The sequence below is a fragment of the Varanus komodoensis genome, unplaced genomic scaffold (genome assembly GCF_004798865.1).
Source record: "Varanus komodoensis strain SLA01 unplaced genomic scaffold, ASM479886v1 scaffold9, whole genome shotgun sequence".
In the NCBI taxonomy this organism is placed as follows: domain Eukaryota; kingdom Metazoa; phylum Chordata; class Lepidosauria; order Squamata; family Varanidae; genus Varanus; species Varanus komodoensis.
The window spans coordinates 33,882,529-33,889,368 of record NW_025336598.1 but is presented as its reverse complement, the minus strand read 5'-3'; positions in this window follow the sequence as shown (position 1 = coordinate 33,889,368).

Below are 6,840 nucleotides of genomic sequence, written 5' to 3'. Positions count from 1 at the left end.
CACGTTTTTCCCTCTTCGAAAAATCCCAAGGTGGCTTGCATAGCCATCCTTCACTTTATCATCATCATAATCCTGTGATGTAGATTAGGCTAAGAGTCAGTGTCACTCAAAGCCACCAATGAGATACTGTCTGTTGTCAGCTGGTGTGTGGCATTTACTGCCATGCATGAGATTAATGTTTTGGGACGCCACCTTGATTTTATACCACAGGTGGAATCTTTAGCTTGGTCATGGGTTGCAAATGTGTTATAAGCCAATGTCACTTGATGAATTAAATAAATAGATAAGACATGCATAATAGCTATGCGCTTGCAAATTGAAGCCCTGATTTTTTTTTTAAAATGCAGGAAGTGATAGTTTGTATCACTGCAAATATCAGTAATTTGAATATACTAAAGAAGTCTAAGTAATCTACATCATATTAGTGATTGGATTTAACTCTCATGTAAGCCTTTAAGTTTTAAAAAATGAAATATATTTTCATTATTGCAAAGTTGAGCCTTGTCTTAACATGTCTATTTACATTCAATTTTCAGTATAGTAATTACATTTCAAGTCACGCATTGAACTAAAGGTTGGGAAATGTGTGGTCCTCCAGAGCTCTTTCTTCTGTTCTTGGACTGCACCTCCCATCAACCATAGTTAATGTAAACATTGGTGAGGGTTGATGGGAACTGCAGTCCAACAATTAATACTTCTCATCCCTGGAGCTGATATTATCTGCATTAATATTTCTCATCTGTTATCTTTTACATTCTTAAATGTACAAAGACAGAGTGCGTACTGAGAATTGCTTAGCAATTAAAACATAAATTGTGTGAAGTGATCCCGAATCCATATTCCTGCTCAAAAATGAATGTAAAACATCAGAAGATTGTGCTGGATCAGAGGAAGATGCTTTGCAAAGAATATCAGTAAAAAGCTGGTATCATGGTAGTTCATTAAAAATTGGCCAGTGGTCGAATGAATCCAGTACATTGATACAAGCTCACAGAACAGGGCTGCTCCTTTCGTTAAGCGTTATATGCATGTAGGCCAGTAGAGGGTATCAGTGTTTTTCACTAATGCACCAGCAGTATATGGGCAGGACCTATTTACTATAACAGTGTATACAATCCAACCAAAGTTACTATTATTTTCCTGTAGTAAGAACTAACCCACTGAAAACAATATGACTTGAAAGTACTTGATTTTTGAAAGATTACTTCCGATTGGCATTGATTCAGTTCTGATCATATAACGAACTATTTTTCTAAACCAGTTTTACATCTAACCCATACTTTGAAATAATCCAGTAGAAGTATTAAGGAGGGTTTATGATACTTCCAAGACCTTACCTGTTAGTGTGATGGCAATTTAAAAGCTGTAACCCTATGCATCATAGAACAGAACTGCACATGATGGCAGAAGTCTTGTCATTAAACGTGGATTCCTGCCAAACACCTAGAAAGTAAGAAACTAGAGTGATTTTAGGTGGGAAAATTGGTACATAGGAGGTACTGAACCCTTCATCTACTCAACTTTTCTCTTTTCCAGTTATTAAATCCAGCTGATGTTTGATAAAAAATAAGTTCAGCTGGGTGAAAAATCCAGAGGCAGAGTGCAAGACAAAGTGGTCAGAGAAAGCAGCATTCCTCCCACTTGACCACTGTTTTCCCACATGAAATCACCAAGTCATTCCCAGATAGTTCCAGATGTTTTGCCTCAAGCTTTGTGTGAAGACATGTGCTTTGCCAATGTTGTTTTTGTCTACCCTTTGAGTAGTTACCAGCAGACAGCTAATTATATTTACAAGCACATGTAAGTAGGAATATTAGGTTGCACAATGCCTCATACTGGCTGGACTGTATTTCTTTCAGGCAAACACATAATACGGCCTGCTTCAAACCATGTTTCCTCAGAAGCCTTGCTGTTTTCACTGGCACTTACTTTTCTGTATAATCTTTCATAACAGATACTTGTCTCTGATCTACTGTGCTACTCAAGCTCATCTTGAATATGCAACTTAACATAGACAATCCCTTACTTAGGGGTTAGAGCTATGCAACCCCTTATATTGGTTTCAGAGGCCCTTTTGAAAGAGCCATCCTCTAAGGAGATGAGAAGAGGGGCCTTTTTGGTGATTGCACCCCCCTGTTGAAATAGCCCCCAGGAGCAGGTTGCCTAGCACCTTCATTACAGTCTTTCTGGCACCAGGCAAAAACGGTTTTATTATCCAGACATTTCAATAATTGACTTTTATTGCAATTATTTTAAAAGAAAAAACAAATTTTTAAAATGATTTAAATTCACCATGCTTTGATTAATACTCTCAGCTGTTACATTTGTTGTGTTTCTATTATTGCTATATTATACTGTTTTAACTGTTTTATTATCTGTTTTTATATTGTTGTGACTGTGAACCACTCAGAGTCTTGTAGGACTATTGGAGTGGTATAGAAATTAAATAAAAGGAACTAACTATAATAATACTCTGTGCATTGGTAGACAATCTGGCTCCATCCAGATGTTTAGGACTACAACTGTACAAGCAATATTTCCATGCAGCTGGAGAGAAAAGGTTTGGCTATTACCTAAAATGAGAGTCCATTCACTCTTCTAGTTGGGCCTTATGGGAGTTGTGGTCAAAAACATCTGGAGGTTATTAGGTTATTACATGACGCAGCAGACTTGCAGGTCTGGATTTGGTCAGTGCCTGGTGTCAACATAGCAGGATATAAATTAACATCACCACCACAATTCATTGAATGAGTGGTGGAAATCTTAATGTCTTAAATAGCGTCAATGCCATTTTTCCTGAGATAGTAAAAAAATAGCCTGCTTTTCAAGAGCCGATTCCAAGTTCCCACTGTGTACAAGAGCAGGTGTTTTAAATGCCTTCACTTGACCATTGATGCAGCCAGAGCCTGTATGTGATTGCTTGGAAGCCTTGCTGTGTATCTTTATCTGGATTTATGTTTGATAGATATTCACCCAATTCCCATCTTAATTTGAACCCTCAGACCCATGTGTGGTATACTTATATAACACAAGCTTATCACTGCCAAATAGCTCAGTGATTTTCAATCTGTGTTCCAGTGTTCACTAAATGCCTACTGGTTATAGGAATTAACCCCAAATCTTCTGTGTAGGAAGAAAGGAAAATGAAGAGGTTATAGATGTATTTTATTTACAGAAGTTAACAATTTAATCAGTTACAACTCTGCATTGTCATGTTGCCCCTTCAGCCTTAGAAATTCCATCCTTGTTATCTGCCTGTTTTTAAAAGAATTTAATGGCTCTGCTAATGTATTCTTAATGTGTATTAAATGGAGAGCCTTTTGTTTTAGGCAAAAAGTATAAAGCTTTTCCTCCAGTTGCTGTCATGGAGATACAATTGCATTCAAAGAGATGGCTTGCACTGTCCATTCTCGGAAGCATAAGGAATAAATATAAAATTTGCTCATAATGAATCAAATTTTAGAAGCTTTCATTTCTAGTTAAATAAAGCATCCTGTTATAAAAGAAATGGGTTTAATTCCTGAAATGGCTGGATGTTTCATGATCTGATGCTACTGTTATGGTTCAGTTCAAAAGCAATCAAGTATTAACCATCTTCTCAGCATCTGCCGCCATTAACTGATTTTAAATTGGGGAGGATTTACACTGTAGCCCTATGCCTGCTTATATGGGAGGAAATCCAGTTGTGCTTACTTCCTCTGTACTAATGTGTAGATAACTTATAAATTAAGAAAGCTATGATCCAATAGGATTGTGTAGAGAGTTTTTTTTTCTCTTTTTCAGATGGGGTCACCCCAAAAAGTTAAATGGTGGAGTGTTTAGGACGTTTTCATATCCGATTTAGGAGATCCCCCTCAGTAAGGCCCCATATTCCAGTATTATGTTTTAAAGAGGTATGATAGGCTCTTTAAAACATAATACTTTAATACTGTGGGGAGAAGGCAGCAGGAAGGTTTGATTCTTGCAGTCTAACTGCATGCAGATATATCTGGATGCAACCCAATGGGGTTAACAAGTGCACTAGACTTTGCATTACATTAGATTGTGTGGTGTAGCACATTACCCATGCCTAGAATATTTAAAATACTTACAATTATGTTTATAGTATTTGTTTCAAGTTTGAACATACTCAGAGAAAGTTGCGTTTACTCCTGTAATTCCAAGGATGTCCAGTGGTGAGGGTTTGTAGAAAAACTCAGACAATAGTAATACAGAATTACATACTTTAATTGTAACCAAGGCAAAGTGAATTGCAACCTACAGACATGGGACATGTCTCTGTGTGTTGGGGTGACAATCTGAAGTAATCCATACTGGTTGAGTGTTTGTGACATAGCAAACCCCAGTCAGGTGTTGCATATTCGAAATGTCACCTGTCACACACCTTGACCCACTGTGAGTAAAAGGCCCAATGAGCCCAGCTGTGTTGTGTAAACTAGGGACAATGTCTCCCGAACCAGTGGGCTTGTTTGTTTTGGAATCACACCTGTGTAAGCATGGGAGAAAATCATGGGCTGTACTGAGTGATAACAATGAGAATAAAATGATCCCGATATGAATTACCATTTGCTGTGTTCAGTTAGATTGGAGCCAATTTATTTTATCCTGTAGAACGCTATTAAACTCCCTCCCTCCCTCTGTGAGAGAGGGACTGGGACCATTAACTGCAGCCTCACCCCTTTATTTTCACGATCATATTCTGAGTTCCATCTGATGCTAAAGTGAGTTTTCCATTTAACTTCTTCATTTTAAGTATGAGGCAACTCTTGCCTGGTAAACGTACCCAAAATGGAGGTTCTGTATTTTTATCTGGAAATGAGGTAGTCAAGGTCTGAACCATTATTTAAAATTATACTCCCTTTTATTAATCCAATGAACAGGAAACACAAACTATTTTTCTAAGGTTTTTAAGTCCTTCCATTTACAGAGCAGGTCTGTTGATTCTCCCAGGAACGGAGGGCAATTGGGACTAGTCTGGGCCCTGAAGAAAATATATGCTCATTAGAATAATGGGGAGTTTTAATCACAGAAACCATCCTTAAAATACAAAACAGCTCAACAAGGTTTTAGTTAAAACATTTGCAAAGCTTTATTTATGTCAAAATAAATAACTCATATTTGTGTTAAAAAACAACAGCTACACCTCTGATTTACATCCATTCACAGACAGGCATTTTCTGGCTACTGTATTCCATGGGTGCTTCAAATGGGGCTTTTATCCCTTCCTCAAACATGGAAGTCCAGCCACCAGAAACCTACTCTTCTATCTGCAACCTGTTTTATCCTATCAGGTCTCCTATCTTTTTTCTTACCAAAAAATATCTGGTTGGAAAGATGGAACAGCTCAGACTTCCCCAAGCTGGTGCCTTCTAGTTGTTTTGGACTACAGCTCCCAATAAAGGCAGCCATTGCCTCTGCAGGCTGCAGCAGATGGAAAATCTCTTAGCTTAACCCAAGCTGGATAAGACTAGAATAATTGTACAAGTTTTGATAGGTAGGGAAAAGAACTGACTTTCTGAAAGCACTCTGTCATCAACAGCATTCCATCACTCTTGCTCCTTTGGAAAACCAAAAGGAGTAATTGAAAAAGAATGCAAAAAGAGAAAATCGTTCTCAGAAAGCCCAGCAATGAAAATTTATTTGGAATAGTAGAGTTCTTCAGGGGCAAGCGTATTCATCTAAATCCTGTTAAAAATTCCCCAGTGGTGCAACATACACATGTAAAACAATCTATGCTGGGTCATGCCAACCAGCCATCTAGTCCAGCATTCTGTTTACAGTGCCCAACCAACTGCCCATAGGAAACCCACAAGCAGGACATGTGTGCAAAAGCGCTCCCCTACCCATTTGTCCTACCAAATGATGTACACAGACATACTGGGCTTGATACTGGGGGTATCAAAAGGAGTAGTAGCTGTTTATTTTCCATGAATTTGTCTGATCTCCTTTAAAGCTGCCCTTATTGGTGCCCTCACCACATCTTGTGGAAATGAATTCCACAGGTAATGTGCTGTGGGGAGTACTTATTACGATACAATCTGTACTTCATGTTGATCTGTCTTGAACTCCCACAACCACAAATGGGAGGCCCCGGGTTTTAGTATTATGGCAGAGGGAGAAAAATGTTTTCCCATCCACTTTTTTCCTCACCATAATCCAGTTTTAGATGCAGTGACCGGAACTGTACACAGTATTCTAAGTGCACCTTAATTTATGTTTGGCAGCTTTATTTTCAGTTCCTTTCCTAATTATAAACCATTTTTATGGATTTTGCTGTTTTCAGAACATCTGTATGCTGAAAGAAAGGCACTCACCATTTAAGCTGTTGTAGCCTGTGTTTAGAATTTGGATTCATAAGATTGCCCTTGAACAGCTCCTGTTCCAAAATGTGGTGGCTGGCGCTAAACTTAATCACAAAATGCTCTTCAGTGTAGGTGATTTTTTGCTGATTCCCCCTTTCTTCTGCAAACTCTACATTTCCCCCACCCCAAATCTGCTCCAAAGAGTTGGAGACCCGTTGGAACAAGCACGGGATGTGACATGAGTGTACTGCAAGTGAAAGGGGGGGGGGGCTTTCTGCTTTCCACCTTGCTCTTTAATCCACAAGAAGCTCTGCTGAAGGAAAGAGCCTTCTCTGAATGGTGGGTGAGCTTCTCTGAAGTTCTATGGGAACACAAAGAGCTACCTTAGAGTGAGTGAAACTCTTGGTGCAACTACCGTGGTATTCTTTACGATGACGGTTAGTAACTGTTCAGATTTTCAGACAAGTCTTTCTCAGCCTTTTCAGGAAATAACAGGCATAGAAACGGGGGCTTTCAACATACCAGGCAGGTGTTTTCC